Source organism: Drosophila yakuba, chromosome 3R, assembly GCF_016746365.2.
Source record: "Drosophila yakuba strain Tai18E2 chromosome 3R, Prin_Dyak_Tai18E2_2.1, whole genome shotgun sequence".
Classification (NCBI taxonomy): Eukaryota; Metazoa; Arthropoda; class Insecta; order Diptera; family Drosophilidae; genus Drosophila; species Drosophila yakuba.
Window position 1 is genome coordinate 30500936 of NC_052530.2, and position 20258 is coordinate 30521193.

Sequence of the window (20258 nt, forward strand, 5' to 3'; positions counted from 1 at the left end):
TGATAATACCTCTGCATTAAGTTGTGAGGGTGGCCAAATAGGGGAAGGCAAAAGTTGCTCCATATCAACGCCCTCATATATTGCATGGCCTCTGCTCTCTTTGTCATGAATTCATGACGGCGGCATATAAATATTAAAATCGAATATGTTGCTGTCGATTTACAGCTTTTCGTATTGTTTGACTGTCTGTAGAACACACCAGCGTTTCAAAAAGTAGCAAAGCCACTAGTTTTATTATTTCCGTACCCCACAATCTATGATTTCAATTTCTTACTTTTTCGATTTTCGTAAAAAAGAAATTTGACAAATTTTTGCATTTTCGATAATCAAAATTTGGCATTCCACTTTTGGACAATTATTTTTACTGCTATTGAAAAAAAACGCATTATTTTTTATAAAAAAGTCGAAAAAAAAAATTATTCTAAAAAATATGATATTTTCAATCGGCGCATTCTCCATAACTTGGTCAAAAAAGGCCGCACAGCTAAAATAAAGACTGTTTTGGGCTGCTAATAAACATAGCTAACTATGCCTGTCCCTACTTTTTCGGTTTTCGTAAAAAAAAAATTTGACAATTTTTGCATTTTCGATAAGGGGTACCATCATCAAAATTTGCGAAAAATAGCAAACAATTAGCATTTCAATGTATGTATATGGATCGATGGGGAATTTTGTTACGAATTCAACGAGGTATGGCATTCCACTTTTGGACAACTATTTTTACTGCTATCGAAAAAAAACGCAATATTTTTTATAAAAAAATCGAAAAAAAAAATTAGTCTAAAAAATATGATATTTTCAATCGGCGCATTCTCCATAACTTGGTCAAAAATGGCCGCACAGCTAAAATAAAGACTGTTTTGGGCTGCTAATAAACATAGCTAACTATGTCTGTCCATACTTTTTCGGTTTTCGTAAAAAAAAAATGTTACAATTTTTGCATTTTCGATAAGGGGTACCATCATCAAAATTTGCGAAAAATAGCAAAAAATTAGCATTTCAATGTATGTATATGGATCGATGGGGAATTTTGTTACGAATTCAACGAGGTATGGCATACCACTTTTGGACAACTATTTTTACGGCTATTGAAAAAACGCATTATTTAAACAAAAAAAATCGAATAAAAAAATTTTCAGATATTATTTTCAAGGTTTCTATTCCAGAAACTTTGTGAGCGCCTAATAATTTTAATAATGACTAACAACGTGTATAAGGTTGCATTTCATTAAATTAAATGATAAATAATTGTACATGACTGACTCGTATTATCTTTTTGACTCCAACTGTATGAGTGTTTGCTTTGCTCACGACACATATACGACTGAATATTTCCGGTACTGCAACGAATCGGTTCATTGATGTTCGATAGCCTTCTTTTCTCCACCGCTGCCATTATTGATGATGGCGGTGATGATGATGCCATAGGGGGGTGAATGGTAAAAATCCGTGATGCCGCTGCGAATGCCAGCAAAAAATGCATATGTAGGTAAAAATAACAACAGCGGAAAACTGCAGCCATAACAAAGCAGCAATCTCCGGTGCACCTCCAACTCAACCCCTATTCTGAAAAAACAATTATTGATACCGTTCATGCAGCAGGAGCAGCATCTGTTTCAGAAAGCGGAATGGGGATATTCTACTCTGACGATGCTTTAAAGCTATCCTTAAATGACTGCCATGCATTCAATAAATTCTAATTAGAAGCCCAAATGAGACAACCACCGTACAACCCACCCAAACCGACTAGAGCGCTATTTGTTAGCCTGTTGTCAGATGATAAACGCAACTTGTAGATGCGGCCACATAGATACAAATATGGGACTCAAACCCTACTCAGTCCATCAGCCGCCGACTAAACCACCTAACCCACCTGCCGACTCTAAGCAATAAATTATATGAAAATGCCGCCAAAGTGTAACAGCTGCGGTTCGTGCTAAACTCCGGCCACAAAAGTCGGAGGAGGAGTATCGAAACCACAGCAACAAGAAAGAGTCACTGGCTGAGCTCAAGTTTAATATGAAATACTCGTATCTAAGAGCTAGCTCCTCCAGAGCCAAGCCACTTTATTTCATATTTTTTCTCTCTATTTAAGAAGGGGAAACGACGGGAATTTATCTAAAAGCACATATAAAGAAGAAGAGCTGCCAGCTGAATACCACTAAATATTTACGCTTTGGCTTTTATTGCTTCTGAGAGCCGGGAACTCTTTTTATTTCAATTTGTTTGCATAAATATTTGAAGCGAAGCTAAATTAGAATGTCGAAAGGCGAGAAAAAATGACTCCAGCTACAGCACGTGTCTGTGTGAGTGGGTAAAATGAACTTGTGCAAGTTTGGCCAAACCGATTTGTAGCAATTTCGCTATTAGTATACTCCACTCCACTCTACTCCACTCCGTTCCATTCTATACAAAGCAAAATCGAAAGGAAAGCAATGGAGGCGCAAAACTTTTCCTGCTTATGCATTTATCACCTTTTTCCCCACACTTTTCCGAGTGCGAGAGTGCAAAAAACTTTGCCTGGCCTAGTGCCAAGCAATTGGTTTGGGGGAAAGCCGGTAAAATGGGGAAACTCCTGGCGGACACATTTCGAGCGCCCGCCCGCATAAATTATTCAAAACATGTGTTCCTCGAGTATCTGAGTGTCTGTATCTCCTACTGTCTGCCACTGACTGTTCTGCTTTGCTCTGCGCGACTGTTGACTCACGATTCTGTCAGGAAATGCAGAAGAAAAATTTCCCCATGCCCTCAAAGGTAGGCAGACGTTTTTCTTTGGCGTTGACTCCCTTTTCCGTCTTTATTTCTGGGCATTTATTCGTGTATGACAATTTCATTGATATTTCCCTGCTCCCGCACACCACCACTTTCCGCACTTTACGCACGACCGAAAGTTTTGGCAATTTTTTATTTGCTCCTCGCGCCACGCGACTCCTGATGTCTATTAGGATATTCACTCTCGCCTGTAATACGACTTTGTATATTTTTGCACTAAGAAAGAAATGTCTGGCCAAGAAATATGTAATGGAATGACACAAAAGCAGCTGACAAAGGAATTTGTTGGTGTTGTTTATAATCGTAATATACAACTCGTAGGTTAAGTATTATATTGCAGAATCAAAATTGGGACGCAATTTTAAAATAAAGCATTCAAAAGTCAATCAGATTATACCTCATTTCATTTGGAACTTTATCTTTTTCGCATACCCTGATACCCCTTGTTCGCAGCGAAGAAAAAGTTATGCATGCGTGTGCTGGAAGTGTGTGTATATATGCAAATGACAAGCATTCGCCGTTTGGCATTTCTAATGAGCACAGTCAAAGATTCTGGTCCTGACCTTAGCAACGATTACCGGGCGACATAAATCTTTTCTGGATATTGATTCTCCCCCCTCCGTTTGGGTGCTGTTTGCCAAATACTAAGAAGTTGTATGGCATTCTGTACGCGGGCGGCGTGTTGAGGGAATCTTTTAAAATAAATTATACCTTTTTAAAGCGGTCACGAAGCACGTATGGAGTGCTGACCCAAGAGCCAGGACCCGCTCCCGGGGTCATACAAAATTCAATAGCAATGAAATTTATGGCGGCTGGACACTGGCAATAGCAAAAATATGCTGCGCTCGCGTTTCGCCAGAGGGTTCATGGGTGTTGATATGGGCTGGGAAAATTCCACATCCACACCCACACCCACACCCACACCCACACCCACACATCCCACCCCATCCAAGTGCTGTGCCTTATTTATTTTTATGGCCTTCTCTATTTGCTTGTCGTTTTGTGTGGCAGCAGTCCAATAAAAAATGCATTAAAAGCGTCTGGGTCTGGGAGGAAACGACGGTGTGCAAACATTTTGGCTTATTCTCTGTCTGCCCGACTTTAAAGAGCGTCGGCACCGAGACAACACGCTCCCCACATTTGCATGGCAGGTGGCAGCATTGTTGTTGGGGTTGCAAGTCAATGAGCAAATTCGCCATGCCAATTCTCAAATGTCTAATATTCAGGCAGCTATTTGCCTGGAGGCTATATGTTCAAATAATTTGTTTGCTGCTGGCTGTTATCCTTGTCTGTCCCTTCCATTGTTTGGCTATATTTTCCGACTTCCCTTTCCATGCCGTATTCCACCTTCCCCGCTTTCTCCGGCAGCCATTTGCCGCTCGCTTTGCTTTCACTTGGCAGCCCATCACGGAAAAAAACATTTTTAATGCCCCGCCATTTTTTATAGCGCCACACTTGAATGCGCTTAAATATTTTATGTAATTTTTCGCAATTTATTTAGCACATTATTTGCCGGGCCAGCAGGCAGCCTCTGGGTCAGACATTTATATCAATTCATGGTCGAAAATTTCGTTGACAAATTTCACTCCCGGGGACTTTCCCACAGCCCCCAAAAACGTTGGCGTCAATTTCAATTTTTATTTCGGTTGATTCTAATTTTCGGGGTACCCATCGCTCAATTATTATTAGCGGAGTGTAATTAGATTTGGCTTGTTAAATTTGTGCGGCTAGGGCTTTAAGATTTATGTATGTATGTGGGAACATTTCACAACGAATTCAAAGGGCGCTGACATAACGAAGTTAGTTGTGTCTCTGAGTCCCGGAACTCACCACAATTGCGAATTAATCAAATTTTTAAACAATTTGAATAACTTTAATGGACTTGCAACACATACCAAAGCCGAGTGGCACGAATACACAAGGATTCCCGCTTCCAAGCCAATAAATCCACTGCACGCTACACCCCGGACAATCTCCTCGCTGCTCCATTTTGCGTTCGCGTCATGTTTGGTAAGTAATTGATTTATATATAAAAACATGTTGCATGCCACAACGATTGCAGCTTGTTGCCGCCTCTGCTCCGTCCCTCTTGTTTTTTGGTTTGTCGACGTGTTTGCTTCTAAACTTGTACGCCCCCCAACCAACCCTTTGCCTTTACCCCGACCCTTTTGCATTCGAAACGCAAACTCGCATGTTTACATATCGATTACTGCGCGCCTGCTGCAACATCGGGCAATCTGCATATATGCAAGCGCAGTCATGGGCGTTAGGCAATAAAAAGCATGGGGCGTGGCCGAAGGGTGGGCAAAAAACATGTTGCACTTTATGCCTTATTCACAAACAAGGACATATTTTTAAAGCGACCAATTCGCCTATTGAATTTAAGCCTTTTTGGGTCGGTGGCCACTTTTGGCAGCACTTTAAATACGAACTTGCAAGTAATTAAGAAAGGGGACAGCGATATACCTAAACGATTGGTCTACGACGGAAAATAAAAGGCTTTAACAACTCGGGCATTCGGTTCCGCCATTCGGCCAACTTGCAACAAGCTCGTGACGACAGCTCGTTACATTTTCGCTTTTACGACGCCCAACAAAAATGGGCGGGTCATAAACCTAGGCATAGAAATTGTAAATGAATGGCAATGGACACAGCGCGACCAGAGAAAGGGCATAAAAAATTATCTACATTTAATGACGAGCCTTAAAAATTAGCGAGAAATGCTCAAATTAAACATAAAACTGAGCGCCCAAAAGTGTGAGGGTCAAATATTGTAAGGGCAGCAACGAAAACGGCAGGATAGCCCAGGAAAGCCCTCTTTTCGTGGACATGCGTCTGGCGGAAACATCAAAATGACATCCATTAACACACCTATTAATCACAAAAAATAGAAAGCTGGGCCAAACCGAGCGTAAATGGCAGAGGAGAACGAAGGTTTTCTCAGCACAATATACACTGAGAAAATCTAAGAAAAATTTTCTATAGTTCTATAGTTCTATACTGAGGTCTAATATGGGACCAATTTTCAACACAACATAAAGCCCCAAATATTTTATAGAACAAATAAAACTAACTAATATTTGAGTATAACGTGTCCACTAAAGCACACAGTTGACAATTTTTGACCGTGCAGTTTCTAGTCCTATTCCCAGACCGTGTCCAGCCATAAACGTCGAGGCACTGCTCTGAAAAGTAGGCAATGTCACAACATTATGACCAGGTGACAAAAAACGAAAAAGCTGGGAAAATAGAATATAGCATAGGCAACAGCAACAACCACCTAAATAGCACAAAATGTTGAATAAAAATGTCAAAAAATATAACAGTCGACGCGTCGACAATGCCGAACTTGCTGGCGTGCTGTTGGTGTGGTTTCTTGGTGCTTTAACTCCGGGCGTGGGCTAAAGTTGGTCGACATCGTCGTCGTCATAAAAACCCGCAAAGTGGGTGGTGATGGCCAATTAAGTTAACGACGGACGGCGGAGCGGCGCGCCAACTTTGCGGTCGAGCCACCACTGGCTAATGTGCCCAGCTCACCAAGAATCCACCCTGGACTCGGGCCTAACCTATTGTAATCTAAAACGTTCATTGGGCAGGTTGGCAAATGGAGCGGCCCTAGGATCCGGCTTCTTTCCTTCCTTCCTCCGTGTTTTCCTGCGGCACTGTCGCCTTCAACCATCCGTCCGGTTGTGGTGCTACTTTGATGGCAACGGCAGCAGCTGCAGAGTGGGTGCGGTAAGGTGGTGGCGCTGCCATCGACTCCACGGGTCGTGTGCGCTTGACTGGCAGATCAAGAGACAGGTGACTGAACCAATTAACAAAGAGCCAGCCACCAAAAACTTCGCCAGCAGCACGAGAGGAAGAAAACCAAAAACAAAAGGAGAACACGACAAAAAGTGAATGGGAAAAAATGTGAATATAGCTGCAGGTGACGGGCGCCTAGAAGTTGGCCCACATTTTTTGAGAATCGCCTTGGAGTGGGAAGTCGCCGGCAGCTGCGGCCATCGAAAACATAACCTCCGCTTCCCAGTTGTATGTCGTATACGTAATATATACAATGTAAATAGACGCCAGCGCCAAATGTCTCGCAAGCTGCAAATTAATTTCTCCCAGGAATCGTCCAAGCAGCTCAGGGAAATATGGCAGGCAAAACACTTTGTAGTGGGCTGCTCATAATCACCATCATCACCGTCGAGGCTCAGCTCAGCCACTCTTCGTCATCATTGCGGTTGTCACAGCATATTCCATTAGCAATTATGAATATGGAATAGCAGAAACCGTGACTAGTCTACTCTCCCAGTAATCTCGTCCCCTCCCCTTTCACCGTCACTGCGACTACTTAAGCCGAGGCAACCATGCCGTTAAGTGCTGTGTTCCTGAGGCGGCCAACATTTGGGACATGTTTGATGTGCGCCACTACGTTTCTTACACGGAGAAAAAGTCTTTCGATAACGGTAGGGCCTATTGCCTATTGCAATATATCTTACAAATTTAGAATTGGTAAATCGCAATCAAAAAGGAGAAGTATGTTGAAAATTATATGTTCAGCTAATTTAAGGTCTGCTGCATTGGCCAATGTTTTTTTCTTGTTCTTGCTAAGTACTGTGACAATTGGTAGTGTGTTTGTTAGTTGTAAAAACAACAAAGCTGCGCTCGCCCTAAGAGCTTTTTGAGAGCGCGAAACATGTGCGACGCATATTAAAAAGGACTTTCATGGCGGTCATAACGACCCACAAGTGGAGCAACAAAAAACAAACAAGCTTCCTTGGCAACATGAAGTGATCTTTTGAGCTATGTGGCAGTGATCACAAACTGTCTACTAGTTGTCAAGCAAGCCCGGCACGCAGAGGAACACAGGAACACGAAGGCCAGGACACAGAGCCAAAAACCGGAAAATGGGTTTTCAAGCAAATTATCTGCCTGCCAGGCCATGCCGTAGCCCATAGCCCAAAGACCAACATCAACCCCCCCAACAACAGCTCTAAACAGTTTCAATTTCAGTTCTGGCAGCATGTGTGTTCTCGTGTGGGTGGATGAGGGGGAGGAGTAGGCAGTGGGATGAAGCTTGGACCGCACAAACCGGGGCTGCACATATGACAAATATGCATAGACATTGTCTATTGCCACACGCTTGCGGGCTGTCTTTGTCCGCTTTCTCTGTCTGATGCCCTGAATGAAAGGATGCCTGCCTGCACTGGCAGAAATATTGCATGTTTTAGGAATGACATTTTAATTTGACTGTACATCTTTCGTATGATACGCTATTTAGTCCAATCAAAAAAAGGAAAGCAAAAAAGTAAGCTGGCCATACATATATATTCTGCACTTTCATTCCACTTTTTCTTAGCGTGCACCTACCGAATGGATGGCTGAGTGAATGTGATGGAATGGTTGGACGCTTCTTTGGCCAACGCCGCACCAAAAACCCGACCGGCACCGCTGGCGACTGTGGATAGTGCCAAATTATGGTGCTTGTGGTTTTCAGTTGCGAAACGCGAAATTTGCTTTATGACGGCAGACTGGCAGATCCTATCGGACCGAGGTTGGAGAATGGTTAGCCATGTCTCCATGTCGTGTAATCCCAGTCAACCAGTGCCAGAGTGCGTGTGTCTGCGTGTTATTTGATACGGTAATCATGTGACAAATATGCTGCTGCCTCCGCTTCTGTTTCTGCTGTTTCTGCCGATGCTGCTGATGCTGCTGATGCTGCTGTTGCGGCTGCCTTTGCCACTTTGATTATGCGCATTAATGAGCCGCAGAAAGAGAGATACGAGAGCAAACGTAGAGCCATTTGCATTTGCTCTTCATTAGCCTGCTGAAGCGCTTTGATTGTGTTTGTCCTGTGTGACTGAGTGCGTGTGTGGCTGACGGAAAGCGGCTTTTCCGGGAAATGCATTTAAGAAGGAATCCGCTTAAAAGGTGCATCACCAGCCCATAAGTCCCATAATTAGCGTTATTTGTTTGTGCTTGTGCCATCGCTGATCGTTAATACCGGTGCCCTGCGGCCTGACAACATTCGGTTGCCGATTATTTTTTAAGCGAAACAACCCATTCTGTCGAAAGTTGAGTGTAAATGTGAGAGGGTGCGCCATGACCATTGCAGAACTGACAAGTGACCGTTGCATTGTTACAGGTTTTCCCTGGCATCCCTTACCGAATTACCCCGATTTTCTCCATTTTAGTGATGAGCGACAAAAGGACGCATAATGGACAGCGGCACCAGCAAAAAACGGAAATGACCAGCGAAAAATTAAAAACGGGCAGTCGGAGGGGGTAGACACATACGGAGCCATAAAAACACACTCTGGCTCACGCCCACACGGAAAATGCGAACGCAATTCGCTGTAATGACCGCAGCACACGAGGGCAGAAAACAGGAGGGGTCTACCATTTGTAACTGCATTTATATTGAAGCGACCACATCTGTTGCGGTTATGTTGTATGCAAAAATGCATTTTCGCGCACAGATAAACATGCAAAACAGGCGATGATGGGCGAGTGAACCACCGTCTGTTTTCTGCCCCACTGCGACTTTGTGTAAAAGGGAGACAGCGCTGTCCTTTTCGTCCTGCTTCCGGTGCGAGTCGGTGCTGTGCTTCCGGTTTATTAATGTTTTTAAGCCCTGTTTTTTCAGCGCAACTCCTTTTGGCAATTAAATTATTGAAAGACGGCAAATGAACCCGTGCGGGACTGATCCATTTAAAGTGCTAGAAAAAGTCGGGCAGGTTGCATGCATGTGTGTAATATTCATAATTGCCATTAAAATAATGCAACATTGATGATAATGGGAAATGACATGGCTAATGAAAGGGGGTCATGAATAATTCTTCTCGCCTAGCACGATGAATTTCGTAAAATTTAAATTGATATTAAATCGAGTGGTGCCGCGCTGATAAATGAAAGCGTGCGACTTTCACCCGGAGACAAAGGCTGCTCCTGGCGGAGGATTACGGATGGAGTGAACAGGAAGTGTTGGTCCGTGACACTAACGAGGACCAGTGGAGGCGGAGGGGATATGACGGATGACACGAGCGAGATGTCGGCACATAAAAGAGTCGGACCAGACGGCCAACAAATAACCGTAGAGGAGGGGATGAGGTGACAAAAAGAATGACGCCATGATTCATGAACGCAGAGTCCACGTGAACGTTTGACAGTCATTGCTTGTCCATACCTTTTCCCCTTTATCGGAAAAGCTCACAAATATTTGTTAGAAATCAACAAATCAACCGGGCAGAAGGAAAAAACTTTTGGCCATGTGCAAAGTGAAGTGGAAATTTTTGCATAAATCAAAGTTAAAAGTGTTAACACAAAAAAAAGAGTAAAGGGGGCGAAAATTGAATTTTACAATTTATCCAGCTTCTCCATTCCAACAGTTTTCTGCATGCTTCTCCATTTGCTATCCCTTACTTTCCCTATCTCCGGGCCCTGTATTTACTTGTTGGCTTTTCCCCTTTTGTTTGCCATTGCACAGCAAAGGCCTTTGGGCGAATTTTTGGCTGTTTGTTGGTTTTCAAATTTGCGGTAAATCGGAAACGCGCCGTAAGTTAAATGAACTCGCCCGCACCCCGTCGCATTCAGACCGAACCGCAGGCCAAACCGACGACCGGACATGAAACCAGAACCATACACTACAGAAAAAGGAGAAGAGGACCTCAAGTCACCATGAAAATTGTAGAATTTTAAAAGCCATCAGGCTACATACATATGTATGTTTTTTCAAAAGTCAGAAAGTTCGCTTATTTCTTTTAAATGTTGTCCGTCATTTCTTCGAGTGTTGTAGCGCCGCGTTGTAACAATTCGTTTCCTAGTTGTCTTTCCGTTTCTTTCCATTTATTTACATGTTGCTGCCTGTTATTGTTTTTTATTTTTATTTATTCCTTTTCGCCATTTGTTTGCAGGATTGCTGCCGGCTGGGATGTTAATCAGTGACCTGCGACCAGGAGCTTTGATTTTTTTCGTTTTTGGGACCTAGACAAATTTGCTTAATTGCGTATAATTTGTGGCGAGAAAGGTCGACCAAAGGACCGAATAGGAAACGGTCAAAGAAATTAATATAATGCAGAAATTGTTGGGAATGCGAACTCGCTTTAAAACCCACCCAGGTGGAGCCCAAATAAAACCGCTTTTGGGCGCACACGCATTCTTTGCAATGAATTATAAGCGAAGGATTAGAACGAGCAGCCGTACAAAACGCTAGGGCTTCCCTGATGGAAATTATGAATGGAAAAACTGGGTGGAAAAATAAATCTGCTTGGAATTGAATTCGAGCGACAACAAGGAGAACTCCTGACATGTGTGTATGGGTCCACTGAAATTGCAGATAAATTTATTGAAATGATTCTGAAAGCGAGTGCTGCCGCCATCCTGCCCCTTGGCATACACAGCAAACATTGTTAGCTCCACCTTCAAATCATTCCTACTTTAGGGGTGCTCCATATCGTCCGCCTGCAAGCGTCTCTCAGGTGCATGAATTCTGCGCTAGATGAGGAAAAATATTGATGATTTGCCAAATGTGTATTGAAAAGGTAAAAGCTATTGAATTGCTAGTGCATCAGAGCAACTACACTTTGCATGTTAGTCCATGAGTAAGCGTACACATGTGGATCTCAGTTTAGGGGGAACATGGAAAACGTATTAGTAACCGGAGCAATTGTTGCTCAGAAAAGTAGAGAGAAGCATATTTTTCTCGTTCGCCAGATTTTATGGCAAGGATTTTCAACGCACAGCAAGCGAGTTTTAAATTTCAGCAATTTGGGATTAAAACTCGCCACATTAAGCAAAAACAAAACGTCAGCAGTGGAGAGTAAGTAGCAAACAGTGGCAAAAACAAAACGCAGCAGCAGCGGCGAAATTAATCTAAAAACTTTTTAATGCGCTTTTAAATGATGAAGCTGAAGGGGGTCGTCGGGCTGCCTTGTTTCCCCAACGTTTCCAGCATCCCGCCTGCTCCACTGGCTATTCATAACCGAAGTGTGTGTGTTTGTGAAGGGCGTGGAAAAGGGAGGAATAGGGGGCACAGGGGAAACTATCATTGCCGTTGTCGCTGGCTGTGCTGCAAATTACAAGACCCGACCCGGGACCTGCTGCGTTGCAATCTCAACCGCCGCCCGCCCTCCGCCAAATGAGATTGGGCGGCAACCTGTTGCGAGGACCCTGCTCCTTGCTTTAATTTTTGCACATTTAAAAGGAAAGGGAGGGGTGGGCAAAACGGTAGCCAGGAAGCACACAATTAAGTTATAAGTTGCTGAAATTAAATGAAAACAGTGGGAATATTGAAATTGATGCAAACTTGATTCAGTTGCGGGGCGGGCAACGGAGCGGGCGGCGTGGATGGCTAGCAAACAAAGGTATCGTTTGATTAAAGTCCCCCTGCCCGGACTGCAGGCAGATTGCTATTTACCTTTGAGTTTTCATGGCATAAATCCAGGCAAACGAGAAGCAGTCAGTTACAGCAATTCATTAGCATTGGACAAGGATTCTCCTATGGAAGTTCCTAGGAAGGAGCTCCGCAAAATGGGTTTTTGGTGGCCAAAGTTTTGTGCGGCTGCAGAATTTGGAAAATTCATTGAAATGTTTGCGCAACTTTCGGTTCGCCAGCTGCTAATTGTGTAACTTGTCAGGGAGTCAAGTGGGTCGAGTTGCTCTGCACAGGCAGGCAGGCAGCAGGCAGACATCTAATTAGACGGTTTCTGTGTCATGTGCGGCAAGAGGCACACCGAGAAAAAATCAATTGTTTTCTTTGGCAATGTAATATTACAACTTCACGTTTCATTTTTTGTCTTCGCGGCGATAATGACAACGAAATCTCAAAATGCGCAGGCTCGGAAGGGCTTAGCGACAGATTTGCAGAATACCCCAGCCACTGACGATAATTTCGAGCACTTAGCAAAAATAGCAACTATTAAATATGCATAAACGGCGGAGCAGGTCGCGAGCTATTAAACTGCCAGCAAGTCGCACACACTGGCTGCTTGTGCGACACTTTAAACAAAGCTTTGCATACATTTGGGCCACGATGTCTGCTGCAGCGTCATCTAGAAAACAAAAGCCATAGCTACACACACGGGGTTCTGAAAATTCCTTTGGGCAAGCCTTAAGCCAAAGTGAACGCGTGCTTGCCGCAATGTCACATAAATTTGCATATATGAGGGCCGCTATCTACCGGTCTCTCTTTCGCCCGAGAGATGCCCGTCTCTGTCTAGTCCATGTGTGCTAAGTAAACGCCCTGGTGTAACAAAAAGCTTTTAAAATATGCCGACGCGACACCTCCAGTAAATTTTATACGCTTTCAGCTTAAATATTTACCCACACACAGAGTCACTTGCGAAGACGTGCTGGCATATGATAATAAAATCTTTATTTAATTGTAAAAATTGCGGCCAAGCGAACTAGCTCACTTTGGCTGGTGTAATAAAAATGAAGTTAATTTTAATTAAAATGCATAAAAGGTGCGTGAATGTGTGCGGGGACAAATACGAAAAGCTGCTGAATCGTAAAGTATGCACATATGAGTGCGGGAGGGGCCCTTTAATTTATATTTTTAACCCTTCGTCTGGTGACTTTATGTCCCGGCTGTTCCGCGCCCACCGATGGGTGTCGAATTATAGGCCATAAGTGTCAATATTTGCTCCTCTTTATGCCTTTATGGCCAGACGGCAGCCGCAGGAGCGGTGGCTTTTCGTTGGTGGCCAGACCATGCATAAATCCTAATAATTACCGCCAAAAATCAGCCCCTTTTTCATGCTAATCAAGTACGCAGCAAGCTTCGTTTTATTTTCACCTTTATTTCATATGTTGCATGTACTACGAGCCGCTTTATGTTATTTGAAAATGTAAGGCAGCTGCCGTACCACGAGCTTAATGCGCGCGAACAGCTGCTGCGGCACGCGTTGCTGTTGCTGCCACAAATTTTGTGGCTGAAGCGGAAGACGTGGCTGGAAGCCAGTGCCCGGGGACAGCGGTAATGGACAAAATCCTTTTAAAAAACAATTTATGCCGACATTGCTGGAACTGTTCCTGTTAAGGATGCTACCTTTTTCGTCAGGGTGTTTAACAAAGTGCTAATTTAAAAAGTTCGTCAGCAGCTACAACAATGGGTGGGTGAGGCGTGAGTAGCAACAAAGTAGGAAAATAGCAAAAATTGCTAATTAAAAATTTATATGAAGTTGGCAGTAATAGCATTTTTAATTATAGCCAACTCATGCGGCAGCAACAGAAACAGTAACTGAACACCAGGCAGCGGAAGTGCGGCATAAACATTTTTGGGGTCGTGGGGCAGGCCCTTTTGTTGTTGCGGCTGCAACTTCGATTTGGGCCACAAAAGGTGGCTGGTCGGCCGAACAAAAAGGCCAGGCCCTGGCAGAATGTTAATTAAATCCGTAATCTACCATCGGTGAATTGCGGAAAGAGAAATTTTCCTAAGAATTTTCCGGGCCTAAATAAAGTTGAGAAAATACTTGCAGAGCTAAGCAACTGCATTTGACGTCTGCACTGAGCTGATCAAAGGCATCCCCAACAAGCACATAATGAAGAGACCATTTGAAATATTCATAAATAGCCCGGCCAGCAGCAAATGCCAAAAACACAATGTGTATGTATGTGTGCAGAAAGCCAGAGGAATGCACCTTTCTTTTCTTTCCCATTGTTGAAGAGAGAAGCCTTTGCATGAAAATAACAATTAATTCTTTGTTGGCCTCTTGTTTTTCGTCCAAATTTGTTATGTATTCTTATTGATTCGTAGAGGCAGAAGCAGTCGCATTCACTTATTTAAGCCTGGTGCTTAAAGCCACAGGCCGCCGGCCAGACTGTTGCTGAAGTTCAATTGGAAACTTTTGTCAAATTAATTAATTAAACTACACTGCAGCCGGGGCGAGACGACACGAAGCAGTGAAGCAGTGAAGCAGTGACCTAGCAGTGGTATTAATAATTGAAAGGCGTCCGGTTGAAGTCGTCACTTTGTACAGGACATGGCCCAAAGTTGTGTGAGCGGCGGCCAGCAAAAACAAACAACTGAAACGGCGGCCAAGGATGGCAAAAGTTCTAAAGTTCATCGTGCAACTTCGTAGGCCGACTTTTCCCGTGGCCCTTTTTCGCTTCTCATCCATGAACAAGTTACGGCTTTAAGATGTCTTTAAAAGCGTTTAGTGTTGGCTGGCGGGGCTTCGTTTTAATTTTAAGGCACATCAAAATCAACGCCACAGCCTAATTAGTGCTGGGTTGTTTGCCTCGTCTTAAGGGTGACTAAACAGAAAACACAACCCTCCCTGCAAATAGTTGAAAAGTTGTGGGCTTGCTATCATTTTCGCATCGGGCGAGTTCTAGTCTATGTCGGGTTATGAATGCGCGGTTTTGTCTGCCTCAAAAATCAACTGATAGAGAGCTCGGCGAAACTTTTGCCAACCAGCATGATAAGCGCATTTACATGTTTATCAACTAAGACAAGGGGGCAACGTCTGGAGCTGTGGCCAGGACGCACTTCAAGTCATTAGGCAAGTAACTAACCTTTTGTTTATGGCTGCTGAATTTCTATAATAACAATTATGAAAATTAGCCGAGGCGAAGCTAGAGGCCAGGCGAAGCGGAGAGAAGGACCACGATGGGTGGTTGCCATTGTTTTCGCGGCTAATTAGGTTTGTGCCAAATAGGCAGAAAAGACGCTACTCACTGCAAATATGCCCTGAAATTAAATTAGTGTACCATACTCGGGGGCGTGCTGCTGACAGGCCTTCTATGCTGCCACAGTGAAGTGGAATTTTCGGGCTTTCTACTTACTAATTGAGCCGGCATTTGGCCATAATCTTGTGGGTAACTCACCTGTAAATAAATCGAAAGAGAGAGACAATTTGATTAGCATGTTGAATTTGCTTTATTGCAATTGGGTTTGTAAAATCTTTTGAGCAATCAAATCTAATTAAGCTGGTCCCTAATCACTTTTTGTGGTTATCTTCACCGAACAGGGCTGGAAATCAGGAAGGGTGAGGGGACACATATTGGCTCCAATTGTCAATAACAAATATATCGGGCCCATTAATTATGTAACTTAATTAGCAAAGGCGACAAAAAGTAAAGTGCTTCGATGTGTTCGGCCCTCTTTATGTGGAAGCTGCCATTGTAATGGTCAAATAAATCCCTTTTAATTAAGAGATAAACAGAAGCAATTAAATTATTAATTATTGCCCCACACACAGACGAACAGCAAATTTGCATTGAAATATTGCAGGCTTTATGGGGAAGTATAAAAACAAAACAAAAAAAACATGCGCTAATCCTTATGCATATGGAATCAATAATACGCCTGGCTTGTAAGCTGCTAATTGTTGCTAAATAAACAAGGCTAGCAACAAAAAAGCCTATCAAATATTTATCGCCTGGCAGAGGAAATCAGCATCATCGGCAGGCGGTCAAGCGTAAACTTGTAAATAAATAATATCCCCAGTTCATAAATATACACACTAACATCACGCAACCACCAAAGGGCAGGGGGTTTCACTAATTTATCGATCATCATCCGTCAAGGCTTTTAGCGCCCTGCCAAATATGTTTGCACTAATTGATTCCCTCTTCCTTCCCTCCTGCTATTCATTCACCACGCTTTACAGGACCAAACATCGGTTTAGCAGGAAAATCACGCTGTGACAATTGCGTTTGGCAAATTTTCGCTTAACAACTCCACCGGTCAACCACAAGCAATGAAATTACGCGATTGGATTTCAAAATATGCAAATACTCGTGATCAGTTTAGCAATAGTCAGCACTGATAAAAACTCATTTGCTAACAGATCACTTAGAACCTTAAAAAAAAATTACTAAATTTTAATGAAAAGTGCGAAAATGCTGATCGAATTTTATGCTTTTTTCGTAATTATGGTTGACTGATAAATCGCGGCTTATTAGCCTGGCTTCGACCAACAAACCAGGCTAACCAACTCAAATATCAGTAAAGGGGGACCCAACCGAGCTGCCATTGTTTGTCTGGCTGACCCTTTTGCATAATGAAAGTAACGTTGTGGCAGCCATTTTGCGGTTTGACAAATGTTGTGTCAAATTCGGCAACACAGCCGCAACACAGGAAGCGTAGGGACGGTAAGGACGTTAGAGGGCTAACAAAGCGGGTTTTTGGTTGGGCCAACCACCGGACAACTTTGTCAAATGCTAATGGACTCTCCAGACTCCCACACACACAAAGAGCGAAAAATTAGCCATGGCTCCATCGCCCAAACACGCTTCAAAGTCCTTGCAGGGCATCCTCCAGCCACACATTCTGTTTGACTTGACAACAACGGTGAGCTGACCAGAGCAACCGCTGCTGTCGACAGCAACAATATCATCAGCGTCAACAGCAACAACCGGGCTGCAACATGAGCAACATTAAAAAACATTAGACCAGAAATCACTTGGCGGCAACCACCTCGTTTGTTGCAGGTACACTCTCGCGCGCTACTGGGTGTTGTGAGTCACCGGTGCAACATCTGAATCCACAAAATGCGGCTTAGGCGCAGAGTGATGATGATGTTGCTGCCTGTTACCCGCTGGGTGCTGTCTGCCTTTTGCACTGAAACTTTACCTAGAAGGTCCTGGAGTGAAAATCCCTTTAACAACCAAACTGAATCGAATAACATAAATCGCCATAGCATCCAAAATACATTTGCAATAAATAAAGAGTGTGGTATAAGTTAAAGTTTGTAGTTCTACATCTAGGTTTCTTGGTTTTTTGCAGTGTGCACTGTACGGTTGTCCTGGCAATGATTTGTTGGCATTTCCCCGACTAGAATACTCCGAAGGCCGAAGGGATGGGGACACTAGAGGGCAGCTAACCAGGGAACAGGCGCCATCATCGTATTACCAAAAGTCGTGCCCCATTCCCGTTTTTGTCAGCCCCTCTGTGTAAATGTAATCCCAATGTTAGGGTCTGGGCCCGACCACTTGCTAGTCACACACTCCATTTATTTTTCACCCCTTGACTGCCTATTCCCGCCCTGCTCAGCCTCAAAATGCACTCTGAAACCGCAGCCAGCATTCGGGGATTCTAAAGTCAGGATCCTGGAGCGGGTTTCACAGCGATGCACTTTTCAAGCTAATGCTTTTGTTGCCGACCTTGTTTGTTGTGTGTGAGCCGCCACTTTTGGGGCACTTTGCAGAAGCTAAGTTTTGGATCTCAGCTCATTTACATATTTGAGGAGCGGGGAAGTGTAAGTTTTGCTATTTTGACTGCGGGAAAATGCAAAAGTTTTGCCTTTCGGCTTCAAAAATTTGTCTACGACTTAGAGCCCGGAATTAGTAAATATTTGCTAAAGCATTAGAAGCATCCTTGTCTGGCCAATGCCTAGACACCAAGATCGTCCAGCAATCAGCTGCCCGGGGGTCATGGAAACGAAAATAAAAAATACAGAAATTCCTTGCAAAATACTGTTAAATATTTGAGTCGAAATTACAAAGAAGTTTTGAATAGTTCGGTTGCTTTCGTTCGACTTCAACGAAATCGTCACGGCTGCTATAAGTCAACTCAGAGTGCAGCAATAAATTTGAATAAATTAAGATTGATTTGTTGTTTGCTAGACGGAATACTGTTTAAGCCGGAGGAAAGCCGAGGCAAATAAACAAAAATTCATAGTCAAACAATAGCAAAACACACATAATATGCCAAAAATGTTTTCCCGCAAACACACAGCACATAAAGCTCACACAGCACACACATTGCGAAATGCACACAAAAGCCAAAAGCAAATTATTTAAATAAACATTCGCTGCGGCCGCCAGTGCAGAAGAAGAAGCCCAGGACGAGGACGAAAATATTGTCGAATAAAATGGGGGAAAAGGCAAATACATAAATACAATGTCTCCTGCATATGAAAAATGTTGGCCGGCATCCATCAACACATTCATCTTCTGGGCAGGACCAAGTTCAGGGCAGATGCAGATGCAGATGACGAAGCAGAGGCAGTCCGAACTTTCTGCCATGTATGTAAATTTTTGATTTGTGCCGAAAAATGCATAAATAACTGTTAATATTTAATATTGTTAACTTGTAAATTTTAAATGAAATATACGGGGACAGCGAGGTTACACAGAGTGGAAGCCCGGCTCTTTGTGGCTTGGCTGGAAGCTTGATGTTGATGATTGTCCCTTGTCCAGCCCCTTCCCCAGTTGCATATGAATTATGCAGTTTTTAACAAAAATCCCGCAGCAGGATTTACATGGCTGGCTGGCTCTCTTGACCCTTTGTGTGCGGAGTCCACTGTCCTGACAAAAGTTAAATTGTTTTTGTTCTATTTTATTATGCCCCTGATAAATTTTCCATTTGCTTGCAGGATTTTAACAGTTTTTTTTTGTTTGAGCTGTTAATTTTAGAAATGACATTTGTCAGCAAGATAATCGGAATGAGAACGCTGTTGATAAAATTTAAGCCCTAATCAAATATTCAAAGCTGAGGCAGCTTTTTGGTTTAGTAATTAAAAAATGTACCGCAGAATGCCGGGTGGATGAGCCTAAGTCCTTAAGTGCATTTCAGTTAAAATGTGTGCGTGGTCCTAAAACATCCGCCACTGCATAAATCATCCATCCAGATGACAAAAAAAATTGAGGAAAAAACTGTGGCAGAAAGCCGTTCAATTCCAAACGTGTTTTCCCAACAAAACAGGAAACTAACCAAAAACCTTGTCGATTCCAAAAAAAAGAAAATAAAAAAAACGAAAACTCTTCTGAAAAATTTTTGACCACAGCTGTCTATTTATTTTCCGCCGTTGAATGGTGCAAATTTAAAACTTATAAGCACGCCAGCCAACCAACTGCCAGCAAATATCAAACACCAAACACCAAAGACGCACGCATACACCCGCTATTCGCTTTTTCATTTCCACATTTGGCCTCCGTTCTGGCCATGGAAAAAGCCATAAAGTTTTTATTTATTTGCATTTGCTCACGTGTGCATGTTTAATTAAATTTGAAGCGCCTGAGAAGCCGCCATCGAGGCTCGGCTGGGGAATTATTTTTTCGGTTTCGGTTTTTGTTTTGGCCAGCGAAAACAAAATATGTACATGCGAACGCCTGCCGCCTCCTCTTCCTCCTCCGCCTTTCGAAAAGTTATGTCTAACAGCCAGGTCCTATTCGTATGCCTAGCATACGATGCAGTTTACGTAACGAAAATTGAGTTGGACATGACCAAATTGCGGTTGGTTTGGTTCGCTGCCTCCTTTTTGTTTTGCGCCCTTGTTTTTAAACTTTTTTGTTGGCCGTGTGGCCTCTTCTCGGAAACTGATGAGTGGGAGCCACTGGAGGAGCGACCTAAGGCATGCAAATTGGAGCGTGACGTGCATTTCGCGAGCAATGGATTCCACCTGGCGTGCATTCCATTTCAACTTAAGTTTTCGGTCACAGCAGTCAGCACCTAAAAGTAGGCAACAGCTTAGAGCAACTTGACAAATTGCAAAAATACGACATCGAAGACACAGCTGACAGGATGCTAAATAGCGTTAATTAAATTGTCT

General features: G+C 43.2%; 1 protein-coding gene and 1 long non-coding RNA gene across 11 annotated transcripts in view; one reads left to right on the forward strand and one right to left on the reverse strand.

Annotated features, from left to right (window-relative positions):
- The window catches only part of LOC6539060 (polypyrimidine tract-binding protein 1), a 130490-nt gene that overhangs the window by 36034 nt on the left and 74198 nt on the right, over positions 1-20258 (reverse strand). The gene's annotated exons all lie outside the window — the stretch shown is intronic.
- Positions 10080-12053, forward strand: LOC120322018. The gene is made up of 2 exons (XR_005561766.1): positions 10080-11578; positions 11667-12053. It is a non-coding gene; the product is annotated as an uncharacterized LOC120322018 (long non-coding RNA).